The sequence below is a fragment of the Parus major genome, chromosome 4A, assembly GCF_001522545.3.
Source record: "Parus major isolate Abel chromosome 4A, Parus_major1.1, whole genome shotgun sequence".
Classification (NCBI taxonomy): domain Eukaryota; kingdom Metazoa; phylum Chordata; class Aves; order Passeriformes; family Paridae; genus Parus; species Parus major.
In genome coordinates, this window is record NC_031772.1 from 19,087,488 (window position 1) to 19,093,684 (window position 6,197).

General features: G+C 58.6%; 1 protein-coding gene across 1 annotated transcript in view; it reads right to left on the minus strand.

Annotated features, from left to right (window-relative positions):
- Window positions 1-2,467, minus strand: part of ZNF185 (zinc finger protein 185 with LIM domain) — a 31,025-nt gene extending 28,558 nt beyond the window's left edge. The window contains exon 1 of the mRNA XM_033514154.1: window positions 2,078-2,467. The gene's annotated coding sequence lies outside the window, so the exon portion shown is untranslated. The remainder of the gene's footprint in view (window positions 1-2,077) is intronic.
- Between the last annotated feature and the right edge of the window lie 3,730 nt (window positions 2,468-6,197).

Below are 6,197 nucleotides of genomic sequence, written 5' to 3' on the forward strand. Positions count from 1 at the left end.
AAAGCGTCTGCCCATCCCCAGGGATCATCCCAGCAGGATCACCCCCAGCACAAAACCTCACCCCTGCCAACAATTCCCTGCTCGTTTTCGCCATCCTGGGCGTGCAGTTCCATTGCTCTAATTACATGGAATTAATTCCTAATTGCTCAGCTAATTTCTGGGTTTGAAAGGAAGGATGTGCAGGACGTTCACCACACCCACACACCGCTGACCTTGAGCCTTGATGTCCAGAGATGAAAGGAAAAAGGAAGGAAAAATGGGGTTTGTGTCTAAGGTGGAGCTTTGTGTTTGTGCCACTGACCCACAGACAGAGCAGGACAAAAGCTCCTCGAAGCCTCATCACGTCACAGAGACACCACAAGGTATTGCCAAGAAAACACAATTTTTTTTGTAAAAAAAAGCCAAAATCTGCCACCTGTGGAAATTGGGACTTCCATTTAAGCCCTGGTAACTTCCTTTGGGAAGAAATACACTGGATGGCTGGCTGGATGAATAAAATAAGCCGAGTTTCTAATAAAACAAATAAAACATCCCAAACAAAATCTCCTGGTGAGGCTGGGGGGGAAGGACATCCCCGCTCCCCACCCTGCCCGGTGAGCCCAGCGCATCCTCCGGGCTCTGTCCTGGAGCAGGGGCTGGGACAGGGAATGACATTCCCGGGATGAAACAAGGACAGAGGGAGGTGCTCTCTCCTCTGTGCCAGCTCTGCCACTCCTTCGCAGGGTGCTGATTTCACAGCGATTCAGGGAGAAACAAAACAAGGCAGAGCCGCAGAGAGGGAGAAATCTCTGCGTCCCACAGGAGGGAGGGGCTGGAGAGGCAGAAAGAGCCGGAGCTGCCCCAAACCTCTCTCCAGAGGGGTCACAGGCTGGGATTGTCCCGGCTCTCCGCCCACACCCACCCCTGTCCCAGGCAGGTCACACCGCCGTGCCCCCGAACCCGGCCGGGAAAGGCTTTTGGGAGGATGCAGAGAGGGGAGCTGAGCCCAGACAGGTGAGACAGAGCCCCAGAGCCGAACCCCAGCCGAGTTCTGCGGGGAGCCCAACTCTGCAGAGCTCACAGCCCCGCCTGGAGCCCCCAGCAACAGGGGGATTCATGGAGTGTCCCCCACAGGACAGCACAGCCCTCCTCCTCTTCCTCAGCCTCCTCCTCTTCCTCAGCTCTCCTCCTCTTCCTCAGCCTCCTCTTCCTCACCCTCCTCCTCTTCCTCAACCCTCCTCCTCTTCCTCAACCCTCCTCCTCTTCCTCACCCTCCTGCTCCTCATCCTCCCGGCAGGTGAAACAAGAGGATTTATGGCGTGTACCCCACAGGGGAGCGCAGCCCTCCTCTTCCTCACCCTCTTCCTCTTCTTCAGCCCTCCCGGCAGGTGAAGAAGGATTTTTGGCGTGTCCCCTACAGGAGGGGGAGTCCTCTCCATCCTCCTCATCCTCCTCATCCTCCTCCTCCCGGCAGGTGAAACAAGAGGATTTATGGCGTGTCCCCCACAGTATAGCACAGCCCTCCTCCTCTTCCTCACCCTCCTCCTCTTCCTCACCCTCCTCTTCCTCAGTCTCCCGGCAGGTGAAGAAGGATTTTTGGCGTGTCCCCTACAGGAGGGGGAGTCCTCTCCATCCTCCTCATCCTCCTCATCCTCCTCCTCCCGGCAGGTGAAACAGGAGGATTTATGGCGTGTCCCGCACAGGACAGCGCAGCCCTCCTCCTCTTCCTCACCCTCCTCCTCTTCCTCACCCTCCTCCTCTTCCTCACCCTCCTGGCAGGTGAAGAAGGATTTTTGGTGTGTCCCCCACAGTATAGCACAGCCCTCCTCCTCTTCCTCACCCTCCTCCTCTTCCTCACCCTCCTCTTCCTCAGTCTCCCGGCAGGTGAAGAAAGATTTTTGGTGTGTCCCCTACAGGGATGTGCAGCCCTCCTCCTCTTCCTCACCTTCCTCCTCCTGCTCTTCATCCCCCCAGCAGGTGAAACAAGAGGATTTTTGGCGTGTCCCGCACAGGACAGCGCAGCCCTCCTCCTCTTCCTCTTCCTCCCCCTCCTCTTCCTCAGCCCTCCCGACAGGTGAAGGGATGGTCCCGGCCGTACCTGCGCGTTTCCCCAGCTGCGGCTCCCGACGTGGATCTGTCCGGCCAGCGGCTGTGGCAGCCCCGAGCCCGCACGGCTGTGGCACACCTGAGCTCGCACACCTGAGCCCGCACGGCTGTGGCACACCTGAGCTCGCACACCTGAGCCCGCACGGCTGTGGCACACCTGAGCTCGCACACCTGAGCTCGCACACCTGAGCCCGCACACCCGAGCCCGCACACCCGAACCCTTCCCTGCCGAGAGGGCCGGCCCCGGGAGGCCAAGCCTTGTTTTGAGGAGGAGACTTTGGGTGTGTTTTGCCCTTCAGGGGAATCAAACAGGTTTCTCCATTCGGCGGCACGGGCTCCCCTCCCTGTAGGCTTCTCCTCTGCATTCCTGGCATTCTCCAGCGGCCGCCGCTGGCACAGCCCGGAGCAGCCCCCAGCGCTCACCCCGAATTCCTCCCGGTGCTGCTCGGGTACCGCTTTGGGGCGGCGGAACCCCGGGAGCATCCGGGAGCGGGGCTGTAATTAGCCCTGGACACTGATTGTGTGCTCGGAGCTCATTAACGGGGCGCACAGGTGCGATAATCACACGGGAAATTGCCGCTCGTCCTCACTTTATTTCCCTTTCTAATTGCTCTGTTCACCGCTCGGGCCCGAGGGGCAGCAGTGGGGACAGCGTGGCACAGCCAGGGCCGGGGACAGGCTCTGTCCCTAAAGCCTGGCCCAGAGTTTAGGGCTGTCCTGGAGCCAGGGCTTCAGCCTGGCACTGCCCTGGGCCGGGAAGAGCCGGAGAATCCCAGGATGGTTTGGGTTGGGAGGGACCTTGAAGCCCATCCAGAGCCACCCCTGCCATGGCAGGGACACCTCCCACCATCCCAGGCTGCTCCAAACCCTGTCCAGGGAACAATTCCTGCCCAAAATCCCATCTAACACTGGGGAAGCCATTCCCTGTGTCCTGTCCCTCCATCCCTTGTCCCCAGTCCCTCTCCAGCTCTCCTGGAGCCCCTTCAGGCCCTGGAAGGAGCTCTGAGCTCTCCCTGGATCCTTCTCCTCTCCAGGTGAACATTCCCAGCTCTCCCAGCCTGGCTCCAGAGGGGCTCCAGGGCCCCCTCCAGCCCTGGGGGTGATGAAGTCCCCACTGAGCACCAGCAGGGTCCCCTGTCCCCTGCTCCACAATTCCAGCAGATTCCAGAATGCCAAACCTGCAGCAGCTGGAAAGGAAAGCTCCTGCTGTGTCCCTTGGGATCTGCTGTGGGATGATGGGCAAATATCCCATGGATCCCATCCCATGGATCTCACCCCATCCCATCCCACCCCAACCCCTCCCATCCCACTGGGATGTGCTGGAACAGGGCCGATAACCCAGCCCTGGCTCCCAGCAGCACAGCCAGGATGACATCAGGGATTTTTACTCCAGCCCCGGATCTTCCTCTCCCATCTCCTGAGCCGGGCTCAGCTGAGCTTGGCTTTGTGGCTGCCGCTGATCCCGGCTCGATAAGCCGGGCTCTTCCCAGAGCCGCGCCCTGAGCTCTGGGGTGCCCAGCTCAGGGAAATGGGAGCTGTTTGAAGCCAGCTGGAAAAGCACAGCCCAGACCCTTCCCGGGAGAGCATCCTCTGCTCCGGGGCTCCAGCTGACAGGGCAGCTTTATTTTCAGCAAGCCCTGAGTCATGCCAGGGTTTGCTGAAGGTTTGTCCGGGTTCTTCCCTGAAATAACAGTGAGTAAGAACCCGGCCTGGCCAGCCCTGCAGGAACAGGAGGTCCCAAAGCACGGCAGGGACACGCAGGGCTCTGGCTTTTCCCGCTGGGAACACGCAGTTCCACGCTGAATGCTCAAAAACTGGGCAAAAAAAACCCCCAAACAAATAAAAAATGGTGTTTGTTGTGAACAGTTCGATATCAGACTGAGAGGGATGGATGAGGAGCTCCCAAAGCAGCACCCCAGGAGGGCACTGCTGGTTGAGGAGATGCATTCCCACAGTGAGGACAGCAGGACAGGGACTGGGATTCTGCCCCAGCACGGGAAGGACCTGGAGCTGCTGGGGAGAGCCCCGAGGGTGAGCAGAGGGATGGAGCAGCTCTGCTGGGAGAGCTGGGAATGCTCAGCTGGAGAGGAGAAGCTTTGGGGTGACCTCAGGGTGGCCTTGGGGGGCCTGAAGGAGCTGAGAGCTTCACCAGAAGCTCAGGATAGACTCTGGTCTCTGGCAGGGAGCTGTTCACAGCTGCAGGGTGCTCTGGGACACCAATCCTGGTCCCACCTCTGGAGGAAACCTGAGTGTGCTGAAGTCAACAACACCAAAAGCTCTTCACACTCATCTGACCTGAGCAGAATCCTAGAGGGGAGTTTTTCCATTTTCCCACTGAATCTGGTTAAAACCGAGAGGGTCTGGCTGGACCCTCACCCTGCAGGCCTGGCCCCTCCTCAGCCACGAGCCAAGGCTCAGGTAAAGCTGTGCCTGAGCCCAGCCCAGAGCAGGAGCAGGGTCCTGTCCTCCATCCCAGCTCACAGCTTCTCCAGGGACACACACAGCACATGGGAGAGCAGGAATAAGAGCCTTTCCCCCCCCCAGCTCTGGTTAAATAATTATTGTTATACAGTAAATTTCAGCCTGGAATAGCTGACTTTAGCAGGAAATGGGTTTTCATGGGATCTCCTCCCCAAGGAGAGCACAAAGACCCCTTTCTCCTGAAGATGTCCCACAGCTGGCAGGGGTTGATGCTCGCTCTGCCACCTCCAGAGCAGCTGGTGCTGACAGCTGTAACCCCAGAGCTCAGGAACAGGAACCTGCTGCACCCTGGAAATCCAGGCAGCCGATTTTCTGGGAAGGGGATTCTCCCAAACCATTCCCATGGCAACGGTGCCTCCTGCCCAGGGACAGCCTCACAGCCCAGCCTGTGTCCGAGCAGCCACTGCACCATTTTTGGGATTTTGTGGTTGTGAGGAAGCCACGGAGCCCCCTGAAGAACCCAGAGAACCTTTGCTGCTCTCCTGGCACCACTCTCTGCTGCTGGAGGGGGAGGGCAGGTGAGTAACCCTGCAGTCCCGTGGGCTTGGCACAGGTGCCACCGAGCCCAGCAGAGCCCCAGATGAGTCGCAGGCTGTAAAACCACTACACCCTTTTGTTGCAGGGGAATCAAACTGGTTTTTCACGAGGCGTCGTTCCAGCGCCCTGCCAGGAGGCCAGGCCTCACCTTCCTCACGGCGTTGTGGATCCCAAAGTGTTCCCTGCTGGAATGCAGCAATCTCCCCGTGCTCAGGGACACGCCTGCACGCTGCTGGGGCTCGGCTCTGACACAAAGTGGTGCTGTCAGCAGAGCCAGGGCTGTGGCAGAGCTGTGGCAGTGCCACCACAACGCCCCAAACGCGCTCTGATTTATCCTGAGCGGCTCAGCCAGCTCCCTGCAGGCTCTTTGGGGCAAACAAGCTGCTCTTCCCCCTGCCCTGACAGGGCCTGGCTTGCACCACTGTGGGCCTGGCACCAGCCTGGGGCTTGCACAAGCGGCGAAACTCGGAATCCATCGTGCTGGGAGCTGTGGGAGCGCCCTGCTGCTCCTGCACACAGCCTCCAGTTGGAGCTCCGTGTTTTCCACATCCTGCCCTGCCCAGCTGTGCAGATTGGACTCTCACATTCAGTGTCAGGGAGCTCTCTGCACACAACAGGCAGACAAAACAATTTATTCTCTAGATTGACACCAAGGACAATCGTTACAAGTTTCAGGCCCAAAAGCAGAAACAACTCTGGGCTGAGGAGAGAAACGAGAAGGATGGGACTTCAAAACCTGAAACTGTGACTGGACAATTAACCCTGATATGCAGATGGACCAAAACTTATAAAAATGTGAGCCCTGGGGAGCAGTTGTCCATTTGGTGACCATTTTTTGGTCCATCTTGGGTGCAGCCCTGGCCAGGCTCTTGTGCTGCCCAAGGCGTGTCCTTTAGGGCCTTCCAATAAAACCCTGCTTTATTCTGAACCCTGTCCAGCCTCTGTTCTGGGTCAGCCTTCTCCAGGCATCGACACACTGGGGAAACAGGATGTTTAAAGGATAAAAAACACCCTTCCCCAGCTTCCCAAAACGCTCAGCTCCAGCCCTGCAGGATCCCTGGCTCTGCAGATCCCCAAGGATACAGGGTACAAAC